Genomic DNA, 23,835 nt, shown 5'->3' on the forward strand with positions numbered 1-23,835 from the left:
TCATTAGTAGAAATTTTGAATTAAATTCTTACCTCTCAATCTGCTTAAGAATCAACTCAAGATGAATAAAAGACCAAAAAATATACCAGAGACTTTAAAATTACAAAGGAAGGGTACAGGTTCAACATTATTACATATAGGCACATGTAAAATCTTTCTCAGTAAGACCTCTAAAGTTCGGAAAATTAAAACAAGAAATAATAAATTTGATAGCAATAAACTAAAGAGTTTCTGTTCATTAATAAAAACCATCAAGAGTCTAAAGGGAGAGTCTAAAGAATAGGAGATCTTTGTCAGCTACTTCTCTAATAGAGGACCAATATCTAAAATATTCAAATTACTTAAAATGTAAAAGTAAAAAGAAGACTCATAATCCAGTAAAAAATGTGCAATTGAACTAATTGAACTACTTTACAAAAGAAGAGATACAAATGGCCCTAAATACATGAAAAAATGTTCAGCATCATTAGCAATCAGGGAGATGCAAATTAAATCTGAGCTGACATTTCACCTAACCTCAATTAGAATGGTAATCATTAATAAGTCAAATATAATAAATAAATGCTTGTGAGGTTGTGGTAACTCTTCTTGTGGTGGGATTGTAAATTATTACAGCTGCTGTGTTGATGCAATTGCAAGTTTGTGCAGCTGCCATGGAGATCAGTGTGGAGATTCCTCAAAAAACTAGGAATAAATCCACTATATGATCCAGCTATACCATACCTGGGTATCTTTTCAAAGTGACTTAAATTGGGATATTATAGTATTGCATGTATAACTATTTTAATAGCAGCATAATTCATAATAGCCAAAATATGCAACCAACCCAGATGTTCACCAATAGATGAATGAATCATAAAACTGTGGGATATCTACACAATGAAATTCTACTCCGCAATCAAGAAGAACAAAATTCTGTCTTTTGCAGAAAAATAAATGTACCTGGAAAACATTATGTTAAGTGAGAATAGCCAGTCACAAAAGTGAAGCATCATATGTTTCTCTCATATGCAGAATTTAGGGAGTAATTTGGATATAATAGCATCTTTAGATAATGATAGAGAAACTCCAGTGGAGAAAGGGTGGTGGTTTTTGGAGGGCAAAGGGGAGAAAAAGAATTAATGGAGGAAACACTTTCACATGCTTATATGTGAGAATAGCAATGCAAATCTCATTATTTTGTATGAGGAAGGAGGGAGAATAGAGAGGAAGCCAGGGAGAAAGTAGTGTATCATTATGAACATTATGATAATGCACCAGTTAAAGTATAAAAATAAGATGATTTATCAAAGCTATTACAATTAAAATTTTTAAAAATCATTGACGTGAAATTAAAATCTCTTCTTTTCTGCTCTTTATTTACTCAAAAATCCCTCAACATTTTAGTTTCAAAACTATTCAATTGTGAGTATAATATTCAGATACAACGAAGATGATACTCAGATATTACAAAAGATATACAAATTCCTAATCAATTATCGTGAATAAATAACTTGTAATCTATAGTGCCTTATGTAGTCAGCATTTATTGGGTATAAGTATTCAATTAATTATATGTGTTAGATTGTTAGATTATGTTTTTCAACTATAGACTAATGTAATTATTTTGAACCCTTTAAAATAGGCTAAACTATGCTTTGATGTTTAGTGCATTAGGTGTATTAAGGCAGGGTTTTTTTGTTTGTTTGTTTTTGTTTTTTTTAGTGGTACTGGGGTTCCTGGAAGCCCATCTACCTCGGGCTACACTCCCAGACCTGTTTTATACATTTTTAAATTTTTGGAAACAGGGTCTCTTAAGCCAGCAGGGCTGGCTTTGAACCAGCGCGATCCTCCTGTTTCCGCCTCCCAAGCACAGGGATTACAAGCGTGTTCCACCACGCCTTGCAAGGCAGGTATTTTGTAAATTATATTTTTAATTTATACTGATATTATCAAGACATAAGCCCATCTTAAGTTAAAGAACGCCAATATATTTCTTCTCAAAAATTTAACAAGTGATCTGAAATTAGAAAATTAAGAGATATTTGTACTATAGTTATTAATATCAGTGGGATGTATATTTTTAAATGAATAAATTTATTATGGCTATAGAAATAACTTGCATATACAGATATAGATTTTTAAAAGCCTGTGTTAAGCAGAATGATGATTTTTTACCTGCTTCTGTGAAGTCTGTATATTCAATAGGGAGTAGAAGTTTCATTAATTTTATAGACATGTTCTTTAAGGAAACTGAGGATAAAACAATAATTTCTAAATTGTACCAAAATAAAAGAGCAATAGCTGGTTAGTGTTTATTTATGAGCTTAGTGATTAAATGTAACAGTTCAAATATATTTTCCTTGGATAATATCAATTTTATATAAAAATACTATTTCTTCACAAAGTAACATGAAAATTTAGAAACTGAGTCACTAATATTTATATTGTATGTCCAATAATTTTGATTACCTTTGAATAGGTTTTAGTAAGTTATTAAATAAAATGGAGGCATTTGCATTTAGTCATGACTACATTCCTTACTACATTTAATAATATATATTATTAAATATATATAAGTATACTTAAATTGAAGGGGGAAGGGCAAAAAGAACTAGCCATGAACAAGACACTAGGAGGTATGGGTACAAATGCTACTTAAGCAGGCATATTTTCAAATTTATTGTTTATCTGGAAAAAATATAGCTAGATTCCTAAATTTCTCATCATCTCTTTCAGCAGCAAAGGGTATATATAACTTTGTTCCTAAAAAATGTAAAATGAGCCGGGTGTGGTGGCACACGCTTGCAATACCTGCGCTTGGGCGGTTGAGACAGGAGGATCGCACAGGTTCGAAGCCAGCCTCAGCTACTTCGTGAGGCTATCATCAACTTAGTGAGACCCTGTTTCCAAATAAAATATAAAATAGGTCTGGGAGTATATCCTGGAAGTAGAAAGCCTCTGGGTTCAACCCTCAGTACCACCAAAATATATAGATGATAGATAGATAGAAAATATAAAATGTTGAAAATGTTATTGGATTTTGTTATTTCCCCATAATAGCACCTTCTGATTATGAAGAACATTTCATTTACATTAAAGCATACATTCTAATATTATGCAGCCAAAATGCTTTATCTTTATATGATAACACTGAAGAAAGGAACTGAGTTCCCAATATTGTTAAGGGAAGTTATCGCCACTGACAGCCTCCATTTTAGCTGGGCATTGTGGCACATGTCTGTAATCCCAGTACTTGAAGGCTGAGACAGGAGGATTGCAGGTTCAAGGATAGCCTCAGCCTGGGAGTGTAGCTTGATGGTAGAATGCCTCTGGGTTCAATTCCAAGTAACACACACACACACACACACACACACACACACACACACACATACTGCACAGATACCATTTGTATGGGGATAATGATAACAGTGCATGTAGACATTATAGTTGTACACTGAAATGAACAAAGATAAAAACAATAGTGGCTACATAAAAGAAAATTATCTGTGATTATAAAAATAAATAAAATATCTTTTCATTTCTAGCCTGACTGGCAAAATAAATCTACATTTGAATGATATATAAGTAAAGATTTATATATCAGGGAGTATTTAGCTAAATTTTTAAACTATTACTCAGGGTTTGGAGATACTAACTTTGTAATGATACCCCAATTATGTTTTGTGTAAATTAGGTTATCATAGAGAACCTGAACTGAGATTGAATTTTATTCTATGTAAGTATATCTTCAGGGAAGAGAAGAACATAATATAGGACTTCAAATCACTGAACTATATTTTTTTTCTGAAATTGAGTGTATGATGAATATCTGATTGATAAGGGTGGTTTTAGTAACTAATGACAGCAGCAGATGTTAGACTACCCACATGGCTCTAATTTTAAGAATGCATATTAGATTTTCTTTCTTTTATGAAAAGATATTTAAAATTTTCACATTTAATCTCTTCTCCCACACAGGTTATATTACAGCTCAGACATGACATGTATTTCTGTTCAGATGCTACAAATATTGTGTTATTTAAATAGATTTTCTGACATATTCCATTTTGGGAGCAGAACCCTTTTCTAATCTTAATGCATGTATTTTAAAAGCTATATTTTCTCTACTTAAAAACTTCCATTGATTGCTCAAGTCTTTGAGAACATCTAATTTTATTATACTATCAAAGAAATGTTTTTTTACTAGAGCAAAAGTCAACAGTCACACTATATTTAAGAGAAGCAGGGCCTGAAGTCTAATCCTGATTTTATTGATGGTTTGAGAAATAAAATGAACTCTTCTTGAAAAATAATATGAATTCTATCTGACTCCCACTCTTCATTTCTTAGCTAAAATTAAATTTCCTCTCGGAGAAAATAAGCAATATAGACTTATATATCTATGAGATATAGATGGGACAGTAATAGTCACTGAACAATTAGTCTTTCATTTTTATTTTCAAAGAGTTAGGTCTGGCAGTTTCTCATAGAACTTTGAAATAATTGCAGTATAATACTTCAAATGAACACAAGTTTAACCACAGCTCAAAACAGTGAAAGGACTGAAAAAAATCTTAAGAGTTTTTATTTGAGAAACTCATTTTCCTCACAACATAATTAATTTCTCGATTAAATTATTTGTTGTCACTGATGGCTTATTTATCACATTCAAATTTTAATCTTATGGAATGTTGTTTCACTTAGCACTTTTATGAAACATTTGTAAATTTAACTTCAAAAAGGAAATCTTTTTGTGTAGGGCATTTGACTGCTTACATTTTGCAATAAATTTGCAACATCCTCTTGCACTCACCACATCACACTAACAAACTTCATTACATTGTCTTTAAATAAGCATATCTAATAATAAATAAAATATATCTATATAAGGGCTCATGAGCTAGACAAAGCAAAACAGTGAACATAGGAAAACACATAGTCATCTACAGCGGGCATTAAAAAAATTTGATAAAAAGATGTTATCAAGTCATTCTTTTTTAAATTTTTATATTGAAGTTGTAGAGATATAAATATATTCTTAAGAGAATATTTGAAGATATTTATGCCAATATATTACTAGTAATTGTAAAAAACAAACCAACCAAAAATAAACAAGCCACCCAAAACAAAATAATATAGTCACATAAACAAAAGCTCAGAAGATACAAAATTTTCATCAGCGAAATGAATGAATTAATGGTAGTATTTTAAATCTCTGTCTGATAGTACCAACAACTGTGTTAGAGTATTTTTATGATTTAGATATACTGATTTCTTTGTATAGTAGGTAATTTTTCTTCTATTATTTCGACATAAGCAATGAGATTTAATCAATTAGGTTATAGTTCCTATGCAAACATATCAGTTGATTTCTGTTAGAATCCTCTCTACTATTCTGTTTTACATTATTATAGGGGAAGTTACCTTAGAGATAATATTGTGGTATTTATGGTAGATGATATGCAATTTTATTTGTATTATTTTAATGTTTTAATTTGAAAACAAAACATATTTTAAAAAATAAACGTTTTTCTTACCATGATTTCTGCTTCTTGAGAACTGGGTATATATTTAAATTTCCATTTTGTTCCTAAGAAGAACCTGAAATATGATTATATTATACTGTATTTGATAAATATTTACTGAATAATATAACATTGACAAAAATTGTTATGACAATACTGGATCACTAGATGTACACTTGAGCAAACATAAATAATTGATGGTTATGTATTGAGGGACCCAACCTAAGTGTAAAACTGAATAATTTGTAATGATTTCTCAATAAAAAATGCAAGTGAGAATGAAAACCATCAAAAAGTCTTTAGCACTCCATCATAAATTTAATATTATTAAATAAAGGATATTTGCAGAAAATAATATGATTAATGTTTTTGTATATCAACTGGGTAACGAGATGTCACAAAACAGTTTAATAGGAATAAACTTGATGTAATAAGACAATAGTTCAGTAGTAATATTTTGTTAGGTACATATTGAATATTAGGATTTAACTACAGAATAAAATAAATATATTGTCTTAGTGTTTAAAAAGAATATAAAAAGAAGACAGACACATACATCATATATAAATATAATGATAATTATAATATCTATACTTTTCAAAATGCTTCATGATATGGTCATTAATTTTCTCTGTAAAGAAAAACTAAGGAAGAAGAGTGAAAGAAAACTTTTGTACTAGACATGATGTTACAAGTTAGAGTTACAAGTAAGTTGAGGAAGAGATAGCTATCCAAGCAACCGTCACAATAAAAATAATACCGCAGAATATAAACTTTTACTTAGATATCCAAAAGGAGAAGAACACCTCTCTAAACTCAAGAAAATTGACAATACAGGAAAATTAATAGCTTGTAGTGATAAAAATAAAACAATTCAAAAATAAAGACCACATTGGCAGTTGTCCAAAGGAGAAAGACACAGCTAAAATGTAGTAAGGGAAATTGTAGTCAGATAAAAATGAACAAATTAAACAAAAAAATTAAAAACATGAAAAATTTAATGAGTAAATAGGACTGATAAAGGAGACCAAATATGCATACTTTTGTCTTTTTATTATTAAATAAATAAATTTTTAAAATTTCATGGATAAATAAATACTTAAATATGTATTTCAGAAAGAAAAAAAATTCCAGAGAGAAAACTGCAAGCAAAATTTTTAACACTTAATAAAAACAGATAAAGAAATTCTCCAGGTAGTTAAACAAAAGACCGTATTAGTTACAAATCTGAAACAACTAATACCAAAAAACAGTGTGATGATGACTACCATTAGTCCTTTTGGAAAAAGAAGAAAGGTGTAGGAAATAACATGCAAGAAGCTAATTTGTGGTTCACACATAAAATCAAGAGATCAGTTGGATTTTAATTACCTGAGTACTCTTTGAAAATATTCTTAGATCACTACCTTTAGGCAGCTCAAATATATATTAGAAAACAACAACAAAAGAGCTAATGGTAGACAATGGTTTTATTCAACTAAGACTGAAAAAAAGGAATGGACAAATAAAGGTTCACCATCCTTTTGGCCACTATGTTATGGGAAATGAAGTGGGCTTGCATAGATTTTTTGCTCCAGAAATAAGGTGGAGCCAAGCTGGGCGTGGTGGCACATGCTTGTAATCCCTGCGCTTGGGAGGCTGAGACAGGAGGATCGCATGGGTTCGAAGCCAGCCTCAGCTACTTAGTGAGGCTTTCAGCAATCTAGTGAGACCCTGTTTCCAAATAAAATATAAAAAAAAGGTATGGGAGAATAGCCTGGAGGTAGAAAGCCTCTGGGTTCCACCCCCAGTACCACACACACACACACACACACACACACACACACAAAAAAAAAAAAAAGCTGAAGCCAAAGCTGATAAAGTCAATCAATATCCAGTATCAACTGAGATGTTTCCAGTCCCACCACAAACTGTTTCTAAGCAAGACATGGTAGTATTGTAAAATATCATATCTGGTCTGTCCTGTGCAAATTCCTGACCCACAGAATCTGTGATAATAATGTCATGGATGTGCTATGAGGCAATAGTAACAGAAATTAAAGCTAATAATTATACTGAAAATCTAAACTACTAATCATTGAAAGTAACAAACAAGCACACACACACACATAGTAAAAAATATTGAACATGTTTTTAAAGAAACTATGAGTAATAATATATACCTGTCAAGATTCTCAGATAGGGGCTATTGTTATACTTAAATTATGATAACTCAATAAAAACATAAATAAAAAGGCTGAGGCGAAGTTGGCAATAGAAGGTAGCAGCACATATCAGTTCTGCAGATGCTCAGTCTCCATTGCTGTAAAAATAGTGTTCATACAAAAGAAAGAAAACACCATAACTTTCAAAAGAACACAATAAGTAAAAAAAAAAAAAAAAAAAAAATGGCAGGAAAAAAAGCTAGAAGACCAATCAGAGAGCAGAGAAGGATCCTGCCCACCTCCAACAACTGTAGCCCAGGGCACCAAAGTGGTGCCATCATGCCTCACCTTGCTAAAATTACCAGAGGCTCAAAGGAAAACAGCTAAGAACTTGAAACAAAGTAAGTGTCTACAGCTCATTGGAATTGTAAGCAACCAGTTTTTTTCTGTGAAAACACCAGCTACAGCTTGCAGCAGTGGCAGCTGAATTCAGCACGCCCTCCAGAGATCCAGACTGGCACTCAATGACACTGTAAGTGAATTCACCATCCATGCAGAAGAATGCCTGGCCTGGCACCCTCAGGGACTTTTGCAGCCATGATAAACTCACTGGGTCTGAGACTCTGTGGTTCAACCCTGCAAAAATGGAGGTAAAATCTTCTGTTGGACAAAGCAGAGGCTCTAAGGACTCAGGCTCTGCATCAGTGGAAAGTGTGGAGGAATACCGATACTTAACACTTGATTCAACTAGTAGGATCTTAGATATCATCACAGACTACCCAATGAGTGAATGGTAAGACCAACCTATCCCTAGCTTTGAAGAACAAAGAATCTTACATGTACACTGTGTTTGCCTGACTATGCAAGCAGGGAGAGCTCAGGCTCCACATTCATGAAATGTGTGGAGAGAACTATGCTTAACATTAGATGCATCCGTATTGATACCAGTCATTTGCATAGACTGAGAAAGACTCAGAGAACCAGGCTCACAGCAGAAAAGCTGCCAGTGGCACTCAGCATCTGCACAGAGAGAGATGGTAATGGCCAAGTCTGCTGAGAATTAATGTATTTGTAGGACTGCATTATTTGTGTGTGTGTGTGTGTGTGTGTGTGTGTGTGTGTGTGTCTGTGTGTGGTTGTTTGTTAGCTCTCTTCCCAATACTTTCCTAAACTTCTTCATTAGTACCTACCTATTCTTCTCTCTATTCCTTTTCTTTCATTTTTCTCTCTTATTTTATCCTCTTTGTCTTGTGTTAAATTCACTTCATAACACTATACTAGTCTATGTTGGTAACTGGAATACTACTTTATATTCACTATCTCTAATCTCTACTATGTACTATCTTACTAAACCCACACTCTCACTCTATTTGAACCTATCTGTGAGTTTACCCTATTCTAGCATTTATGACTTCGTTTCCATCCTCACTCAACTTTCACTGTTGAATACAACACAACTTGACTTTGGATATACCAGCTAAAATCTGGAGACTGAGAGAAATCTATCAAAAGTAACAAATACAAACTTCAGAAATCATGAGAAGGAGGAATAACAAGAAAGCAATGAGCTCATGCAAACTCACAATAACAGAGCCTGACAACATCGAATTGCAGAGATCATCAGAAGAACATATCAGAAATTTAACAGTAGAAAATATACAGGACTTTAGAAAATAATTTAGAGAGAGTCTCAAAGAAATAAAGGATGTAATCATTGAAGTGAAGGTATCAATTAAAACTATAAACAATAGATAAGAGCACATGGAGAATAGAATCTTGCTCTTAGAGAGTGATCACTCCAAAAATGAACATATAGTATATTATTTAAAAAAAAATTGACAGCATGTATTAGACATTCAAGAGTTATGGGCCCATCTTAAAAGAGCTAACTTAATAATAATAGGTATAGGAGAGAGATAGAATAGAAAATTAAACCAAAGGGATCAACAATCTTTTCAAAGAAGTAATATCAGAAAATTGTCCAAATATAGAAAAAGAGGTTGATACACAGGTCCAAAAAATGTATAGAACCCCCTTTAGACAAGATGAGAGATAAGGTTCACCACAGGATATAATAGTCAAGCTGACCAAAATAGAAGCTGAGGAGAACATTTTAAAGGCAACAAAAAGGAAAGATCAAGTGACATTCAGAAGCAAACTAATTTGAATCACTCTAGACTTCCCAAACCAAGTCATGCAATCCAGAAGGGCCTGGAGTAACATATTTTAAACTCTGAAAAAAAGCAACTTACAACCAATTTTTTTTCTACCCAGCAAAACTATCTCTCAAATTTAACAGGGAAATAATCTTCCATAAAAAACAAAAGATGAAAAACATTAATGTTTTAGAAACTAGCACTAGAGAAAATACTCAAAGAAGATTACCTGCAAAGAAGAAATAATACATGTCAAAACCAGAGAAACAGTAACTTCCATCAAGCAAACTACTATAGCAAAGAAAGACAAACACTACCTCAAACAGAAGTTAAAATTCAAAATGTTAGGAATTAAAAATCATCTTTCAATAATCACACTGACCATAAATGGCCTCAACTCCACAATAAAAAGAAATAAGTTGCCAAAATGGATTAAAAAACAGAATCTATCTATCTGTTTCCTGCAAGAAACACACTGTACAAGTAAAATAGTAATAAACTAAAGGTTAAGTTCTGGAACAAGGTAACCCATGCCAATGAAACTCAAAGACAAGCAGGAGTAGCAACTATAAGATTATGATATCAGACAAGTTAGACTTCAAAACCAAGCTTATTAGAAGAAACAAAGCAGGTAATTGTTTACTGGTTATAAGAAAACAATTCTGCAAGAGGAAATAACAATATCAATATTGTTATTACCCCAAACATAGGTGCAGCTACTTTCATAAAACAAACTCTATGTAACATTAAGTCATAAGTTCCAGTAAAACAGTACTGGGTGACTTCAATATCATTACACCAATCTTCTAAAATATAGGTCAGTAAAGATGCCTAAGACTTAAATCATATCATAAACAAAATGGACCTATTAGACACATATAGAATATTCCATCCAACTATAGCAAAGTTCACATTCTTCTCAGCTGCTCATGGACCCTTCTCCAAAATAGATCATAATCCTGGGCCACAAAGTGAGATCTAGCAAATTAAAAATTTAATTTATCTTTTTCAACCATAAAAGAATGAAACTAGAAGTCAACTATAAGAAGGCCTAGAGAAACCACATAAATATTTGGAGACAGAACACCACAGCACTGAATGAAGAATGGGCCATAGAAGAAGTAAGGGGTGAAATCAAGAAATTTCTAGAAACAAAAAATATAGAATTACAATGTATGTAAACCTCTGGAATATTTTGGAGGGAGTATTAAGAAAAAATGTATAGCAATGAGTATCCACATAAGAACAGAAAATCAGCAAATAAATAACTTAATGACATGCCTCAAAGCCCTTGAAAAACATGAATCATCTAACTGAAAAGTCAGTAGAAGAGAGAAAATTAGTAAAACCAGAGCTGAAATCAATAAAGTAGAGGAAAAAAATCCCAAAACATAAAATCAACAACAACAAAATATGGATTCCCCCCCAAAATTAAGAAGATAGATAAACCATTAGCCAACTTAACCAAAAAATGAATCCATCCAAATATGAAGATAAGAAATGAAAAAGAAGATATTACCACTGACAGTGTAGAAATCCAGAGGATTATCAGAAAATATAATACTTTGAAAACCTATACTCAAAATAAAAAATTTGGAAGAAATTGAGAACTTTCTAGATAAATATGACCTTCCTAAACTAAGTCAAGAAGATATAGGGAATTTAAACCAACCAATAGCAATCAAGTCAGTTGAAGCAGCAATGAAAAGCCTACCATCAACAAAAGCCCAAGACCCAATCATTTCCCAGGTGATTTCCACATAAACTTTGTAGAAGAGCTAATCTCAATATGCCTTAATATATTTTGTGAAATAGAAAGAAACAAGACTTTCTCAAATACATTCTAGAAAGCCAACATCACATCATTGTCAAAAACCAAAAAGACAGCTCAAGGAAAGAAAACTACAGGCCTATATTGTTGATAAACTTGGATGCAAAACTGCTAAACAAAATACTAGCAACAAAATACTAGCAGCACACATTCAAAACTACCATGACCAAGTAGGATTTATCCCAGAAATGTAAGTCTGGTTCAAATTATAAAAATCAATTCATGTAGTTAATCAAATAAATGTTAAAAAAGACAAAAATCACATGATTATTTCAAAAGATTCTGAAATTATTTGACAAAATTTAATGATGGGGTGTGTCCATACAGCACCTAAGGAGATTCAGCCTCCCTCAGCCTGAGCAGCCTGCAGCCTAAGGCAAACTTTAAGTAAAGTGATTCAGCAGAAAATGGGCTAAGATGGTGCCTGGAGGAAGCTATGAAGGCTTGGTTTCCCCATTCATTATGGGTGGGGAGACTGAGCGGTTTTTCCCTTTCTACCTTTAAAGGAGCTTTCTGCCCACATGAATGGCTCATGTACTGGCCTGGAATTGGCTGTGAACTACGTGCTAGTGATCTTTATCCCCGAAAGGCTAGGCTATTTCCCATGGGAATTCCCCTCGTGGTTTGGTGCTATATATATGATTGCTTGGAGAGAAATAAATGAGATCTTGCTTGACATATCTCCCGGCTCCGTGTGGTGATCGGGCCATCGGTACTCATCATCTCATCAAGCTCTGCCACTATTGGGCTAGATTCCCGACAGTCTGGTGCCCCGTGTGAGGGGCCCTCTCCATCCCCTAATGAAAGAAATCACTGGGGAGTAAATTGCTCTTTGGGTGAGTATCCCCCCATATATTAATATGGGGAAGTCCAGTTCTGAACCGAACCCTGCCCTAGAATCCATTCAACTCTTTCCCAAGAGCTGAGGACTTAATCTCGCTGATAAACAAGCCACCCAGGCCTGGGGGTACCTTTTAAAAACTGCCCCATGGCTCCCTGATAGTAATCTTTATGATTGGGATACCTGGGATCAAGTTGAGGGGCTGATTAGGAGAGCCCAGACAGAGCAAGGGGAGACCCCCCCCCCTTGCAGTTCTCCCTACTGTCTCTGCACTTAAAAGTTGTTTTCCTCCGCGACCCCCAGAGAAACTTGCTGACTGTATCCCCAAGCCAGCGAAAAAGGGGGCTGCCAAGCATAAAGCCCCCTCTGGTCCTGAAGCCCCTAAAAAACCTCCCGATCCCTTTGGTGACGCCAAGAACTCCCCACAGCCCCTTTCCCTGGCCAATTCATTCTCCATACCCTCTGCTCCGCCACTCTGTGCTGATGTATGGGGAGACGGAGGAACTGTGGGCCTCTTTCCCATTAATGTCAACCTGGAAGGAAACCGTCCAGCTGCCTGGTACCCCTGGGAACCGCAGGATCTCAAAGAGCTCTGAAAGGTGGTGGCGGAGGACGGTCCCAATTCCAGCAGATACCCTAGTGGAAGGCCTGGCCCATCAGGCTTTAGTCCCCCGGGACTGGAGAGACCTAACCAAGGCAGTTCTCCCTGGGCCGCTATTTATGAAATGGATGGCCTATTATCAGGAGGAATGCCGAATCTTGGGGGAAAGAAATCAGGATCAGGTTAAGGCAGCTGCACTGGCGGCATGGAGAAAATTAGACGATGGGCCCACTGAGGCCCCTATTGCGGCAATCACTCAAAAGCCCAGTGAGGATCTACCTATATTTATAGAGAGAGTGTTTAACAGCCTTAAGAGGAAGTTTCCGGCTGGTCCATTAAGAGACAAGTTTGACAAAATGCTAGTGTGGGATGGGATGACAGCCGACCATAAGCTGGCCTGCGCAGGGTTGAAGGGGCATACTTTAGAGAGATGGATCGTGGCCTCTCGGGATGTTGGCTCTATGAGCCATCAACTTCAAGCCATGACAGCTGCGGTAAAGGAAGGGCAACGGGAGGGCCTACAGACTCTGATACAGGCAATGCAGCAGTCAAGGTTTGCCCCACCACCAAGTGTTTCAAATGTTTCAAAAGAGGGCCATTTCTGCAGAAAGTGTCTGTCCCAGGCTACGCCTCCTATGGGAGGAGGGAAGAAAGGGGAAACTCCCCAGACGCCCTGCCCCAAAATGCCGTAAGGGCTTTCATTGGGCCCGGGACTGCCGGGCCAAATTTAACTTAAAAGGAGGAGCTTTTAACCTCCCAAGGGGGCTTCCCCTAGCCCCCGTAAAAAATGGGTTAAGACCCAAGATGGTCATCACAATTGGAGATAAAAATTCTAAATATTTAATTGATACTAGAGCCGATCGAAAGCGAATCGGGTTCAGATCCCCAAATCTGAAGTGGCAGAGATGGTCGCAGCGAGGCATCCAGTGCGGTAATGCGACTGATCCCGGAGAAGCCGGCGGGAGCCCCGGGGAGAGTTCTCCTTTCTTTGTAAAGGGCAGGGTGCCCTGGAATGGGTTCACCCCAAGAGAGGGGCCTGTGCCTTGTAAAGCATCGCGGTTCCGGTGGCGTCCAGTGAGCTCTCGCTGGCTCTTGAAAATCCGGGGGAGAGGGTGTAAATCTCATCTCGTGCAGGGCCGTACCCATATCCTCAGCAGGTCTCCAAGATAAACAGCCTCTGGCATGTTGGAACAACAGCAGTTAAACATGGGACAATAGGTCCTAAAGGGCGAGCGCCATTGCGAAGGGACAGTGATGGCCTGCACAAAAGTTCAAGCCCTATCTGTAAAAGCGGCCATGGATTTTCATAGATTAACCCATGTAAATTAGAGGGGATTAAAACACAAATATCCTCAAATCCCTACTAAGGATTTAAAAAGAATTGTTCGCACTTGTAAATTATGTCAACCCATCTTGCAACTACCTCCCCTTCAATTGTCCAGAGTTAATACGAGAGGCCTACGCCCCAATGGATTATGCAAGTGGATGTAACTCATTTTCAACCATTTGGAAAACTTAAATATATTTTTGTTTCCATAGATACCTATTTCAGGGCTGATTGGGCCTCAGCTCATTCGGGTAAAAAGACAAAACATGCTATAAGTTATTTTCTTCATTGTTTTGATTCCTGAACAAATCAAAACTGATAATGGCCCTTGTTTTATTAGTCAACATTTTGCCTCTTTCCTACAATTATGGAAAATTATTCACACTACGGGCATTTCCATATAACCCAAAAGGACAAGCTTTAATAAAAAAATATATTCATACTCTAAAGGTTCAATTACAAAAACAAAAGGGGGAGTTGCTACCCCCACATGATCAATTAAGAAAAGCATTATTAACCCTAAATATTTTAAATTTTTCAAAAGACTCCAACCTTTCCCTTTTTTTTATAGGCATTGGACCACAGAGATTCCCTTTTCCTCCATCAAAGTAGTTAGAGATTGTTGGCTTTATCTTCGAGCCGGACCACCTCAGCCCTTAGCCCTAATTAATCAAGAGGAGTTCCCAAAACTAGATCACCCCAATTGCTCTATGTCCTTCCCATTATCCATTCAGCCGTTTAAAATATCAATAAATAATACCTGTTACTGAGCATACAACATTGATGGTTCAAGTTTTTGCTCTATAAATATTACTGTTAAATCTCCCTCCCAAAATCTTTGTCCCCCTCCCAGGTTAATTTTTATTTGTGGTGATAGCATTGCATATGGGTCTTTGCCCCCATCATGTACAGGCCTTTGCACCCTTGCCTCCCTGCTCCCCAATATAAATATTATCCTTGGGGAGGAACCAATGCCCACCCACCCCCTTTTGATTGGGGAGGGCAAAAAAGGAGAGAAGTATAAGCCATCCCCCTATTAATCGGCCTGGAGATTACTGCCAGAACTGCCATGAGTGCGGCTGGCCTTGGAATGGCCTTTGAGTTACATAGGAAACTCCCTCCAAATGATTGATGGTATTAAGGCCATCTCCAATTAGATTCCCTAGCCTATTTGGTATCACAAAACAGATGGGTATTGGATTTATTAACAGCCAAAAAGGGAGGCATCTGCTTATTTTTGTAACAACAAGAAAATACTAAGCAGCTCCAACATGATCTGGAGATGAGGCGAGAAGATCTTCAGGAGAATACATTCTGGACCGGCTTTCATGGACTTTTGCCCTATTTTCTTCCTTTGTAGAGCCCCTTGCTGTTTATCATAGTTTTGTGCATCATAGACCCCTGTGATTTTAATAGATTAGTTCTATTTCTATTAAAATCAACCAAATAGAAGTGCATTACCAAAGGCTTGCCAGCAAAGAAAATAAATCTTAGGATTGGCGCTCTGAATATGAACACCCCTCTCCCACCTTACAAGTTCCCCAGATGGGGAAAATCGCAGCATGTTGAAGGGCTTGTGGACAATGATGGGTAAGATTCCCTTGGGCCAGGGAAACCTAAGACAGGAAGTACAGCATAGATCTATGCTATCCAATGATGGGTAATCCCTGGTACTTGATGGGGACAACCTAAGACAGGCACAGTCCCGATAAAATAAAAGAAAAAGGGGGGTATTATGGGGTGTGTTCATACAGCGCCTAAGGAGATGCAGCCTCCCTCAGCCTGAGCAGCCTGCAGCCTAAGGCAAAATTTTAAGTAAAGTGATTCAGCAGAAAATGGGCTAAGATGGCACCTGGAGGAAACTATGAAGGCGTGGTTTCCCCATTCATTATGGGTAGGGAGACTGAGCGGTTTTTCCCTTTCTACCTTTAAAGGAGCTTTCTGCACACATGAATGGCTCATGTGCTGGCCTGGGATTGGCTGTGAACTACGTGCTAGTGATCTTTATCCCCGATAGGCTAGGCTATTTCCCATGGGAATTCCCCTCATGGTTTGGTGCTACATATATGATTGCTTGGAGATAAATAAATGAGATCTTGCTTGACTTGACTCCCGGCTCGTAGTTGTATGTGTTCGAGTTATCGGTACTCATCATCTCCTCAAGCTCCGCCACTGTTGGGCTGGATTCCCCACAATTTAACATTTATTTATGCACAAAGCACTGCAGATATTTAGAATACAAGGAACATACTTCAACATTATAAGGCAATCTACAATAGGCCCTCAGTCAACCTCATATTAAATAAGGAAAAACAGAAAAAAGGCAAAGATGTCCATTATCACTATTTCTTTTCAATATAGTATTTGAGACTCTACAGAAAAGAAGGCAATAAAAAAAATTCAAGGAGTACAAGTTCAAAAACGAAGAACTCAAACTTTCACTATTTGCAGATGATATATTATACTTAGAGGACCCAAAATACACAACCAAAAGGTTTATAGAACTGATCAACAAACTCAGCAAAGTGTTTGGATACAAAATTAATCTTAATAAATTGGAGCTTTTCTGTATATTCATCATAAATTCACTAAAAGTTAAATTTAGAAAACACTTCCACTCAGGATATCCCACAACTATTAAAATATTTAGGAATAAACTTAAACAAAGAAAATTAAACTTTACAAAGAAAATTATAAAACATTGAAAAAAGAAATGAAAAAAGACCTTAGAAGATGGAAAAACCTTCCATGTTTATGGATAGGCAAAATAAATATCATCAAAATAGCCATACCTTCAAAAGTGATGTTCAGATTCAATGCAATACCAATTAAATTACCAAGTTCATTCCCCACAGACATAGAAAAATTATTCCTTAGATTCATTTGAAACAAACAAACAAAAAGCATAATAGCCAAAGTAGTCCTCAGCAAAAAAAAATCTTGCAAGAAGCGTCACAATACCTAATTTTAAACTACAAAACTACAGTTTAAAACAGTACCATGCTGTTTTTGTGAATAATTTGCTACAATCATATAAAGTACACAGTAGTAGAATTTCTAGTTAAATGTTTATTTTAAAATAAAACAACCAAAAAAATTAAAACTGTGTTTATATGCAAAGTATTTTGTAGCGAATATAGGTAAATGATAATAGTGGTTCTTTTCAGGGAGGCAAAAAGCTAAATGGGGTAAAGTAAATGAAAGGGAGTTTGACTTCATAACACATGCCCTTTAGTACCTTTTGTACTGTTATTATGATACCTTCTTTTATTCAAAGAAAACATAAGCTACTTACAAATAACTAATTCAGATTAACCTTAAGGTTATTTGGTAATTTTTATAAAAGAAAATTAATTAATGGAACAACAAAGAATGAGATTATCTCTTTAGAAAACTGAGTAAATTATCCTTTTGAAGTAAAATTCAGTATGTAACCCATTCCATTCAACTTGATTGGTTAGTCTTTACTAACAGACTTATTTACATGCACTTTACATAAAGGAACCTACGCTGGTTGTGTTTCAAAGGACCATGAAAAATATTTTATTTCAAATTGACTTATGAATTAATTTTATAAATATTTCCAAAAACTGGAATAGAAGAATCTTAACTCTTCAAGAAACAGCTATCTTACAGTTTTATGAATGAATGACTAACTGATGGAAGTATCCCAAATAATGTATACATTGGGGCAATGAACTATTAATAGGAATAACTTTAAATGATTATAATTATATTTTATTATGTATTAATGAATTATTTTGATATAAAGAATTTCATAATTTATAGAGACATTTTCATATAGTTATGACATGAGCAAATATTTACTATACTATAGTTAGCATAAGGCAGATGTATGTGTTCTAAAATTTCTTGGCAATTCAGAATATTATCTTTCTTTTAAATACTTTGAATATTATTAGATATATTCTGCATTAGATATACTCTATATTTTTCTGCCTATAATACTTTAATTGTAAATTAGTTTTTGAAAGATAAGATTACTTGCAAACCAACTCACTGGGCTAGAAAAACGTTTGAAATATATTAATAAAATAAGATTTTACAGTAGATACCAATATCAAGGATGCCATTGAATTTTCTCAATGTCAGAGCATAAAAACAGAGGTATCTCAAAAGGGCAAATGCATTATGTCAAAGTGAAAAACTACAACAATTAGGCTTAAAAGTCCTAATTGAATTTTTTATTCTAGAATTAGGTGACACCTCATTCTATCAAATAGAATACACTTTATGATGAGCCAAGTAGAAGGGTTAGATTACAGACAGAAAAATTATGTAAGAAGGCAGGAATAAAAAATAAAAAGTAGCCGGGTGTGGTGGTGCATGATTTTAATACCAGCATTTGGGAGGCTGAGACTAGAGTATCCTGGTTTTTCGGACAGCCTCAGCTACTTAGTGAGAGTAACAAATAACTAACTCATGCCTATATTAGGCTCACTTTGCAACTCAGTGAGACCCTGTTTCAAAATAAAGAATAAAAAATAGGGCTGGGGGTGTAGCTCAGAGGTAGAATGCCCCCTGGGTTCCATCCCCAGTAATGCAAAAATAAAAATAAAAAAGTAAATTGATCATTTCACATTTCACTCATATTTCTTTTAAGTGAAGAACAGTGAATCAGAAAATTCAAAAAATTAATTGATTAGTTAGCATCAGGTTATTTTAGGTTAATATTTTTATATTAAGGACTTTATTATCATGCAATTTAAACTGCCTCTTTGAAAAATTTGGCTATTATGTCTCTAATCCTTATTTATGGGGAGTACAGATATACATCTAATTTAAGCTTGGTGACATGAAACTTCAGGAGGTCTTTCTGATGTTTTGTTTTGTTTTTTGTTTGTTTTTTAAGCTTGTAATTTAAGCTTTGTAATTTAAGCTTGGTGACATGGATGGAACTTCAGAAGGTCTTTCTAATGTTGTGCTGTTGTTTTGTTTTTTGTTTGTTTTTGCCTGGCATATTTGGAGCTTTACAGCAAAAGCTTAGTCCAAAATTAACTAACTTCATATTCACTTTGGTATTCAACAAAACCTCCAATTGGTTGACTGTTTTCCTTTAATTAAATTTAATTTTCATTAGTTGCTATATCCAGCTAAAGTTGAATAATAAATAGGTATACTTTATGAATAATGAAAACATAATAATTTTATTCAGTTAAGATAGAAACCCTTTTTCCTAAAAAATATAAATTCTTTCTACTGCTCAAGGGAAAATATTTGTTCAGGCACATTATCTTTTCTTAAAAGAAATTTTCCTTCCTAATTAATACTTCTAACAAATTTTCCTCCATACTAGTTGTAAAAAATAAAATGCGGCGGGTCCCATCGGCGCACAGATACACGCAGGAATCCGATATAATGATATACATGCCTTTATTCATGGAGAGTCAACTGCCAGCCCCCGTGGGCCCACTAGTGGGGGAGAGCGCGCCTTCCTGTCTTGGTCTGTGTGTCTCTATAGGGCTTCTGTGTCCCTGAGGTGGCAGCATCTACCTTAAATTGAGGGGAGTGGTCTCTTCTGTGAATCACGAAGCTCTGCCTCCTAGCTTCCGGCCCTGCCCCCTGCAGGGCAGGGGGCTCAACCCTTTCACTAGTATGATAAATATGCACTAATATGAGAAATAATGTGTTAAAGTTAATTAAATTTTGACTCCAAATTCTTAAACAATATATACTGATAGTCTCATATATCCAGAGTTCTTATCTTTACATGATTAGTAAACCATGATTAGTAAACCAATCTTATTTATGAAATCTAGCACTGACTCTTTTTTCTATAATCAAGTTAAATCTCAACTATTTTTTTCATTCAAATGTTCAGAAAATATTGTATATTTTTCTTCCCATTTTAAAAGAGAGCTCCTCCAAACAAACTTGTCAACCATCACATTTTTTTGTTTGTATGTGTGGTACTGGGGATAGAACCCAAGAGTATTTTACCTGCAAGCTACATCCCCAGCCTATTTTTTACTTCTTTGAAACAGGGTCTTCCTAGGTTGCTAAGAGAGTCCTTAAATTGCTCAGATTGTCTTCAAACCTTTGATCTTCTTGTCTCAGCCTCCTAAGGACTGAGATTACAGACATGTGCCACCACACCTGGCTGTCAAATACAATTTTTTATATATATTAAAATTTTCAAGCCTGATGCTCTAAAGCTATACATACATACTAATTAATTCAATAATTTCATGCTATTGCATTTCATTATAATAGAATTTTACATTTCTAACTCATGCCTATATTAGGTTCACAAAATTTAAAAAAAATAATAATTCTAAAGTGCTAAACAAGTTAACATTGTCAGTGTTTTTGACAAGTTACCTATATATTATAGATCATTTTTGCATTAATAATTTGGATTTAAAATAATATGTCCAGGGCTGTGGTAAAACACTTGCCTAGCCAAGTCCAAGACTTAGTTTAATCCTCCCCACCACTAAATAGACACACACGCACACACACACACACACACACACACACACACACACACAAAATAGTAATTATATAAAGTTAAAACATTATGAGGTTTTATATTTCTTTTATTATAAAGATATAAATAAGTACCAAAAAGATACTCCTATTAGCAAGGTATATAAGAGGAAGTAATGCTGAGACAAGAAAACTGAATGCTTTAAAATACGTTGCTTTTTTGATGCTGACATTTTAATAATGCTTCTTTGGAGTGCATTGTCCTCATTTTCTTTAAAATTCCCCTAAAGGGAGAATATTATCCTAATTAGAGCTGTTAGAGCTTAGATGAGAAAAACATGAGCAAGCTTTTTTTTTTCCCCTCTCTTCAGGAAAATAAGTCTAAGTTATAAAAATCAGGTGAATACAGTTATTCATAGAAAATAATTTTAATTGCTCATACATATGGGATATCCCACAGATGTATACATTTTAGTACATGTATATATTGTGTAATGTTTAAATCAGATAAAGTATATCTATCTCCTTTCAAAAAAAGTGTAGGTGATGTCTAACATGAAACTCAGAACTGATAAATATAACTGATCTGAAAATTCAAAATCTGGTGTGTTACAAAATCCAAAACTTTCAGAGGGCCCACAGGATTCCAAAACTGGAGAATTTTAAACCATGTTCAGAATTATTTAAAATATCTTATAAAGTTACCCTCAGTCACAAACATTTTCCATGTTAGTGATGCTACCCTTAGGGAGGAACGCAGGAATGATCTAGGGGGTCTATAGTAGCCTCCAATAAAAATGGGGTTACTGGATAAAAATAAGGGGTGGTGAAAACACCTAAGAGAACTTTGAATAATTTTCTATTTTCTGAAAAAAAGCAGTCTGCAAATAAAATTGGGACTCTATTGGCTTATAAGTTATGTATAGAAACAAATTTTTTTTTATTTAGACTTGAATATAATCCCAAGATATCTCATTATGTTAAAAAAAATTCAGGAAGTTTAAAAAAGTAAAACTTGAATTTTCAGTATGTGGTATAATATGTTAAATTCATGCAAATGAAGTAATATGTAGGCTTTGTATTAGGTCTTATAAATAATTTAAAGCTAATTTAAAATATGCAAGAGAATGTGCATAGGTTTTATGCAAATGTTATGTAATTTTATATGTGACTTGGGCATCAGTTAGTCTTGGTATCTGTGAGGGAGGGGTGTCCTTGAATTACTCTCTTATTAATATGAAAGTCTGATTTTATTTTTATTTTTTTCTTGTACAGGTATTGAACTCTGGTGCATTCTACCTCTGAGCCCTTCTTTGATTTTATTTTGAAACAGAATCTTGCTAAGTTGCTGTGGATCTTCCTAAGTAGTTGACACTAGTCTAGAACCTGAGATTCTCCTGGCTCAGGCGCCAAAGGACTATACAGGCATGCACAACCATCCATCCACGGCACGATGACTCTACTTACAGTGGTCAGTACATTTAACTGTATGGGCCATAGGGAAAAGCAAACAGAATTACTGATATTGAAACTTAAGAAGTCAACATAAAATATTTACTTTAATTTTGCATTCTCAACCTCTATTTCAATTACTATAAACATTATGTAAATATATATCAACTAATATATACTACATCAATCTGCTGCTTTCTCAGTATCAGCTTAGGTATAGTACCAAGAGTAATCAGTACACTTTTCAATACCCACAGCATTTGGTTGTCTTTAAATTTAACTAAACATTGTTTGCATATGAATTGTTTGGTTTCAAATATACTAGGAATAGTTTTTTCCCCCTAAAATTAAATTCCAAAAACATATTTTTATGTTGCAGGACTTCAAAAGGCATATTTTGCCTTCACTTCAGCTTTAGTTTGAGCCCAATTTCATCTCCCTTTGCCTCTCTACCAAAGACTAAATATGTATTTTTAATATATATTTATTGGTGCATTGTTATTTTATACCATACTGAGTTTCAGAATAATAGAAACATTTGTGCACACAGCACCTTTGATCCAAGAAGACAGCCATCTGCCAAGCAGGAGGAGTGACCTCACTTGGATGGAAATGTCAGTCACCATGATTTGAACTTCCCAGCCTTCAGAACAGTGAGAAAGAACTGTTTTTCATAGTACTCGGTAGATAGTAATTTGTTATACTAGCCCAAGCAAAGGCACTCTCAAAATATCAACATCACTGAGAAAAAATTTGAGTCTTATTTTACAAATCTACAAACTTTGTTCACAAAGTTAATAAACATAAACAATGAAAAACCAGTATCAAACAAAAAATAAAATATATTGCTGAATGAAAGGATTGAAAATAAAGTATAAATATACACAAAATTTTAAAATCAGCAGTAAATAAACAAATGTATAAATAAATAAATAAATAAACAAATGTATAAATAAGCAAATAAATGTATTTTGATATCCAGCTTCTTTCTCTTCATTAGGTTTTGTGTGTGTGTGTGTGTGTGTGTGTGTGTGTGTGTGTGTGTGTGTTTTGGTGGTACTGGGGTTCCTGGAAGCCCTTCTACCTCCGGGCTACACTCCCAGACCTATTTTTATATTTTTATTTGGAAACAGGGTCTTTTAAGCAAGCACGGCTGGCTTGGAACCACCGTGATCCTCCTGTCTCCGCTTCCCAAGCGCGGGGATTACAAGCGTGCACCACCACGCCCGGCTCTTTATTGGTTTATTTTTTTCTCTTTTTTTTGGGGGGGGTGGTATTAGGGGTGGAACCCAGAGGCTTTCTACCTCCGGGCTATACTCCCAGACCTTTTTTATATTTTATTTGGAAACAGGGTCTCACTAAGTTGCTGAAAGCCTCACTAAGTAGCCGAGGCTGGCTTCAAACCTTTGCAATCCTCCTGTCTCAGCCTCCCAAACGCGGAGATGACAAGCATGCGCCACCACGCCCGGCTTCATTAGTTTTTAATATATATATATATATATATTTTTTTCACTTATATTTATTCA

This window comes from Muscardinus avellanarius, assembly GCF_963383645.1.
Source record: "Muscardinus avellanarius genome assembly, chromosome: 11".
Lineage (NCBI taxonomy): Eukaryota > Metazoa > Chordata > Mammalia > Rodentia > Gliridae > Muscardinus > Muscardinus avellanarius.